At 40.4% G+C, this 6756-nt stretch overlaps 1 protein-coding gene across 4 annotated transcripts in view; it reads left to right on the forward strand.

Annotated features, from left to right (window-relative positions):
- Positions 1–6756, forward strand: part of Scfd2 (sec1 family domain containing 2) — a 406746-nt gene that overhangs the window by 165883 nt on the left and 234107 nt on the right. The gene's annotated exons all lie outside the window — the stretch shown is intronic.

Here is a 6756-nt window from a genome sequence, read left to right on the forward strand (position 1 = left end):
CCTGGAAACTGATGAAGAACATATGCCTGTCCTAAGTCTCTCCCCTGAGAAATGTTGGAACTGTTACATTTAGTTTTACTACCCAGCATATTAACATTGTTAACCACAGCACGTATTGCTAAATAGCTATACCAAGTGAAGTTTAAACATGTTTTGTACATATTTAAAATATCTCACAGGTTGTATATAAAGAAATTTATAACTGCTTACTGAGGTAGCCAGCTAGTAGAGCAATTGTGCTAACATACTTAGGGATCCCTACAAATCACATTCGCAAGTACTTAATCTTCCATGCTGCATCATAAAAAACAATCACTCTAAACTAAAGCAGTAGAACAGATCCGTCTTTCTATCTCTCTGCCTATATGCATGCATATATATATATATACACACACACCTCTATACACAAATCCCTGAGACATACTGGCCATGTCACTAATTTTTGTGTCTGCACAGGATACTAACACTAATCCAGTTCAAGAGGCCTTGTTGAGTGAGGAATCTACAAACCATATTTGTGTAAGTGCACTCTAGGATGTTTGCACTAGGACGAAATCACCTAATGGTGTGTTTCTCACACTATATCTCATGTATTGTTAAGGGACACATGGTTTTAATTGTGTATGTCACTATATAATTATTTAAGAGATGTATCATAACTGATTCTTCTTAACTGTGTCCTCGTTGTGGTATAAAGTTCTTAATTATGAAAGAAAAAATGTATGGCATACAAAGGCTGTCCACTTAAACACAAACCTGGAGCAGATAGGAGAGGTGGGTGATGTGCCTTGTAGCAGAGCGCAGTGGGGACGAAGAGGAGGCCTCCTTTTCACCCCTAGATGCCCACAGGTGTGTTACCTGCACTGTCACTTGAATTGCTGCAGTCTCAGTGTCCTCATTATAAACTGAGAATCTCATAGTAGGAAAACCTAAGGTCTCCCCTGTTTTTAACGTTCTATGGTTCTGGCTTCATTTGTTTTGAAAATTTAACGTGAATCAGTGTACTCCTTTCAACATGCTCCTCAGCACTGCCCTTCTGTCCTTCTCGGAGGAAAACTGTGGTGTCCCCGAGGCGCACCCCATCCCTGCCCCAGCCTTTGGCCGCTCCCTGCATCCCGAGTATTCTGCCTGTCTGCAAAAATGCCCCCTCCTGTTCAGGTGAACAGTGCCCCAGGGGTCCTCTCTGACACCCTGGCTCCACGTGTATTCTCCTGCCCATTGACCTGCATATGGATACCAGGCTAACATTCTTAAATTTAATTTTGTATTTTAACTTATTTTACTTTAAGATTTTTTTTGTGATTGTTAAAGTCACACATTTCTCATTGTAGAAAATTTGGAAACAAGAAACAATGTGAGGCTACCTGTAAATTTTATTTGATTGATTATTGCTATGACCTTTCCCTTTTTTCTATGGAGTTACTCATTTTATGCTTCATGATTGAAAATCGGAGTGCTCAGATTTTAAAATTATTAGCACTGAGGTGTGTATTTCAATGTACGTTGTCCTGGTTGGCATTTGCCTTTGCTTTTTGCCTATCTGGGAAGTGCAGAAACAAACCTGTACTGAAGAGAGTCGGGGCAGGAGCTCCCGTGGCCACAGTTACGCACCTGTGAGCTTTCCTTCCTTTTACGTAGGGGCGCACTCTTCTTTGCACAGCTTTGTCTGTGTGACCGCTTGTCCCTGCCAGCCACTTCCGGCTCAGCCATGGAAAAGAAAGCACTTTGCCTCCAGCAGTTGTGGATCAGTCCCAGAATGTGAAGCTGCCCGGCCCCAAGGCACCGTCACAAAGGGATGGGGACCCTCTGGCCGAGCTGCTTGGCCGTAATTGTACGTGTGCAAGAGAGGGAGGGAGGCAGGGCAGGCACTTGGAGAAATGGGCAGTGGGGTTAGCCGGTCCTATTTACCACTTGGAATGAACCAGAGTGATCCCACAAAGGAAGTGATGTGACGTACGAAAGCTGCATGTGTCCACCGTAAGGATATCCATTGACAAACCATGTTTATATCCTTCTGTTTAACTACCTTGTCTTCCCTCTCTTGAATTTTGTGTTTTACCTATAAGTGGAAGAAAATGTGAATAATTACTTAAAAAGTGGGTATTTGTATGCCTAAAAATAATTGTCTGGGATTTTCTGTAGTGTCTTAGGAAGCAGCATCAGAGCAACTATCAATTAAAGTAATTCTTAGAAGTAAAGCTGCTTTCACCATGTGATTGCCCCTCCACACTCAAGTAGCGGTAATTGTACCTGTCGTGTGTGTCTGTGTAATTACATATAATTCCTTGAACATAAACTTTAGAAGGACAGGGGTTGTCATTTTGTTTGTTTGTTTTTTTGTGTGTTTTGAGACAAGGTCTTACTATGTAGTTCAGGCTGGACTTAAGTTCACTATATATAGCCTCAGCTGGCTTCAAACTCTTGGTGATCCCTTTGCCTGCCTCAGTCTTCTGGTTGCTGGGATTACAGGCATTTACCACCATGCCTGGCCTAGATAAAATTTAAATCTTCATTCATGTTTACACATTCTCTAAAAATATTTATGATTAGATTTTTGCTGATTACAGAAGTCATATTTGTTCATTTTACAATACTTGAAAGATCTTTTGCTTTTTAACAAGCACAGAATAAAGTTAAAAACTATTTATATATCCAGTACTCAGAGAAATGACTGTTCGTATTTTCATTGTTAATGTATTTGTTGTAAAATCAATTGGTAAGTGGACAGTTAGCTCCCATCTACACCTTCCAGGTGAAGGTATCAGGCAGATTTAGATGTGTTTTGCAGTTGATCTATAAGGTCATAGTGCCTGAAATAAAGAAGGCACGGGGATATTGTCAACATAAAATAGTAAGATAACACTGGAAAGGAGGTGTCCCAACTTCTGTGTCCCAAATTCTAGGAGACAGGGTCCCTGCAAAGTTAAACTGGAGAAGAAGGAGCATTCTTTTACTCCAAAGGAGGATCATTTGGATCTTGGGTGGGAGGAAAAACATTTAGGTGCAAACATATCAGCCTGAAATTGCAGCAGAAAATAATTAAAAAAAACTGCAACAAGCTGTAGGCTTATTTTATGATATGAGAACGAAAGATTAACATTTTAGAAACCAAAAAGAGAATATAGGTGATACTGATTTGTACTTCAAAACTTAACTTTAAGTGTAACCAAAAATGTAATTCCCAAAGAAGCCTGCCTTTTCTGCTTTCATGTGCTGCCTGTTTATTTTGTCCTTAGCACCTGGACTGAATTGGTCCCAAACGGAATGGTAATTTTCACTGAAGTGTTTATAAAATGACGCCCTCTTCTTTTTCTTTTTTCTTTCATTTCTTTTAAACACAAAACATATGCCTGCACCTCTTCGTCAGGCCCTTGAGCTGCTGCCAACCAGACAGAGAGCCAACTGGAACAGGAAACTGATATGGTGCAGTGTTCATTAACAATTTACATTTTCCAAGATGCTTTGGGGCTGCAATTTTAAAAGCTGAGGTTTTAAACTAGACTCTAAAATGACTGAACTCTTTATTTCCTTGTTTGTGTTGTGGCAGTTAAGAAAAATAGTTAAATCTTTTCTGTACAATTCACCACCTTGCAAAGAATTCAGGTTTTTTCCTAAAAAAGTTCCTTCATCGTTAAGAAGCGTTTGGATGCCTTCTGTTGTACTCTCTCTGTGAAGGTGTGGAGACAGGGACCAAGTAAACACTGTTTACAGAGTCTCGGCCATCTCTTTCAGGTGTGAGGCGCGCGTGTTTTGTATTACGAAACGTGATGTGCTGTAAGTTTTGTTCTCAGAGCTGATGTCAGGGCACCCGTTTGGTACGGAAATGTGTCTTTACTGTGACTTTTACACCGTGCTCTCTTGCTCACCGTTCTCCTTTGCCCTTCCTTTGCTCCTGACCTCAGGCCTCTGACACGTGTTGGAAAGCCTGCAGGGACTGCATACCTTAGACCCGGACACCTTGGGAGTTTGTACACTATTTTTGTTGTTCTCCTTGGGAACTTAGGAGTCCAGACAAATGACATCATGTGAGATGAATACAATCCTTCTCGCTTAAAAATGGACATTTTTAATGGCTTTTGACTTTAGGGTGATTACAGCATTTCAGAGCAGCAGCCGTGCCAGATGCTAGGATGGAGGTGTTGAGGCTGTTATACATCAGGCAGTCATATGCAGAGTTCGGGCCAGGATGAAATCCACCTGGCTATTTATGTTGGAAGTTTTTGGGTAGGGAATATACTATGTAAAGAAAAATCAGAATATCAGATTAATTAACTGTCTTCTTACTATTTTTCAGTTTTCATTTCTTGACATAATTTCAGATTCAACACATAAAAAAATAAATTTAAGAGTGTATACATGTATTGACTTTTTTCCTAGCAGTGCAGGTGATTAAACCCAGGGCCTTATGTATGATAGGCAAGTGTTAAGTACTCTACCACTGGGCCATACCCTTACCCCATATATTGGCTTTTGGATTGGCTTATTTTTCAACACATGGCCCTTGATTTTAGTTTGGCAGCGAAGAAAATCAGTATTTTGCTTAAAATAATAGAATAGAAAAAATGCCCATGGTCATGCTTTTTAAAAAATCTGGGTCATTACTCTCCGGGGCAGGGAGGAGCCAGAAACAGCTTACCAAATAGTGTGCTACACCCAGCCATCCTCTGTGTCTGCACACCCCTCTGCACGAGACTTTGGAGAGCAGTGGAACGTTAGTCTTCCATGATTACCTTCTCTCTCTCAGGCCATTTTCTTCTTTCACTAGTTTTGTTCCAGCCACAGGGCTTTCAGTTCCTTAAATATATGACACTCTCTCCAGACGTGAGGTCCTTGTACAAGCAGTTCCCTTCAGCAAACTACTCCACCCAGCTCTTTGGCATTCAGTCCAAATTGCTGTTCTGAGATCAGCCTCCTCTGATCCTCCAGAACAGCTGAATGTCCCTCAACCTCACTGTGTGTTTCAAAACCAATGGGGTTTATGATATTTGATTGGTATCTGTCTTTCCTTCCAGACCATAAACTCTATGAGTTTTGCTCACCATTGTATCTCAAGCATCAAACTAGTTTGGAGGCACTTAGTAGGTTCTTAAATATTAACTGAATAAAAGAGAGTAAGAAGGAAGCTTTATTCAGTTTCAGGGTTTCCTCTGAAATTCTACAATGGGGCAACTGTTTAGTCCAGTAGAGGAACTCAATTTTAGAGACTAGAAAGTTTGAAGAAGAAAATGGAATATGAAAGGAAACCATGATCTATAAGTGAAGTTTCAAAATCCCAAATTTAAAATATAGTTAGGAAAATATTTCCTGAGGTGAAAAAAAATACCAGCTATTAATAGAATCGTTGCTTTGTATTTTAACATTTTTGTGCAACTAGGTTTTTAATTTCTGGATGTTTTGGTTAAATTAGCTGTCCCTCCCTTCATTTCTCCGATTTTTTTCATCGTTATCATTTTTCTCTTCTTCCTTTTTGTCCCTTAATCTTGTTTTTCTGGTCAGCTAATCACTCCAGCTAACATATGTTATGCAAAACATTTTTAACCCCATCTTTTAACCCTCCAAGACTTCTGGAAATTATTCTCTAACTTGATCAAAGTGGGATGAAACAGTCCAGAAAACTTCTGTGGAAGGAACTCAGAGTAGGAACACTTCCTGTCAAGGTGATTCCTGTGAATCCCACTTCTCTTCAGGTACAGCTCATCTATGTAGCTCATGCTCTGCAGTTAGATGGGCAATTTATTTATCCCACTGAGTGAGGAGACTTCAAGGTACCTGTTACAAAGGGAGATCTATGAGTACACCAGAACCTACAAACCAGTGTGGTGGGAGAGCTTTTAGAAGGGGCTGTTCCTTTGTCTTCTCTCCCTCCTTTCTGTCCATTACTATGGAGAAAACCTGTGCGTCAAGGTGGTGCTACCAGGAGGTACCAGAGTGCAACAGGGAGTAGAGTAGGCAGGCAAGGTGGCATGCTGTGAGGGTTACTTTTAAGGAGAGGTTGTCTGCCTCAAGCCACAGTATCCCTTTTAGCTTGCGCTTTCCAGTTTTCTCCTGTCACTCTTTGTCATAACTACTTTACCTTTATCCTTGGGGAAGAATAGTAGTATCTGCTGCAATCTCCTTGCAAACATTTCGTAACAAACATTTAAGAAATGTTCAGTTTCTCCTCAGCCATCTTTGTTCCCGTTGGGCAACTCTCTGTAATCCTCCTAATCTAGATGGCGCTATTTCTCCAGCAACATTTTCTGTTTGCACCATATCTGACACCTTTCCTTATAATCAGGTCCTAAACCATGTTATTCAGTCACGAAACCAGCATTCCTATGTTACAACATTCTATTACATAGTCTTTCATCTGTATGGAAAATATTTCGATTATACGGTGCTTAATATAAACTGGCGAGAGAGTATTTTCTCCCAGCCCTGGGTATCTGTCTCCTTGTATATAACCTGGGGCCCACTGATAGAAAGGAGAGCATGTGTCCACACTTCTTCATTTAGCTTCCCAACACCAGGGCCTTGACCGGCTTACCTGAGCGCTACTTCTTCATACACCCAGTGACTTTGCTGTCTGGGACGAATGGGAAAATTACACAATGCAAGTGAGAATGGGAATTAGAGAGGCTTTAGACATGTAAATTTACGTTTATAGAAGGTCATTATTACATCATACATGCTGTAATATGATCATGGTAATAACTCCTTGATTTCTTCAGGATTTACATAATTTTAATCCATCATTACAATCAATTTTCCAATTGT

This window comes from Chinchilla lanigera, unplaced genomic scaffold (assembly GCF_000276665.1).
Source record: "Chinchilla lanigera isolate Chin_1 unplaced genomic scaffold, ChiLan1.0 scaffold00046, whole genome shotgun sequence".
NCBI classification, from domain to species: domain Eukaryota; kingdom Metazoa; phylum Chordata; class Mammalia; order Rodentia; family Chinchillidae; genus Chinchilla; species Chinchilla lanigera.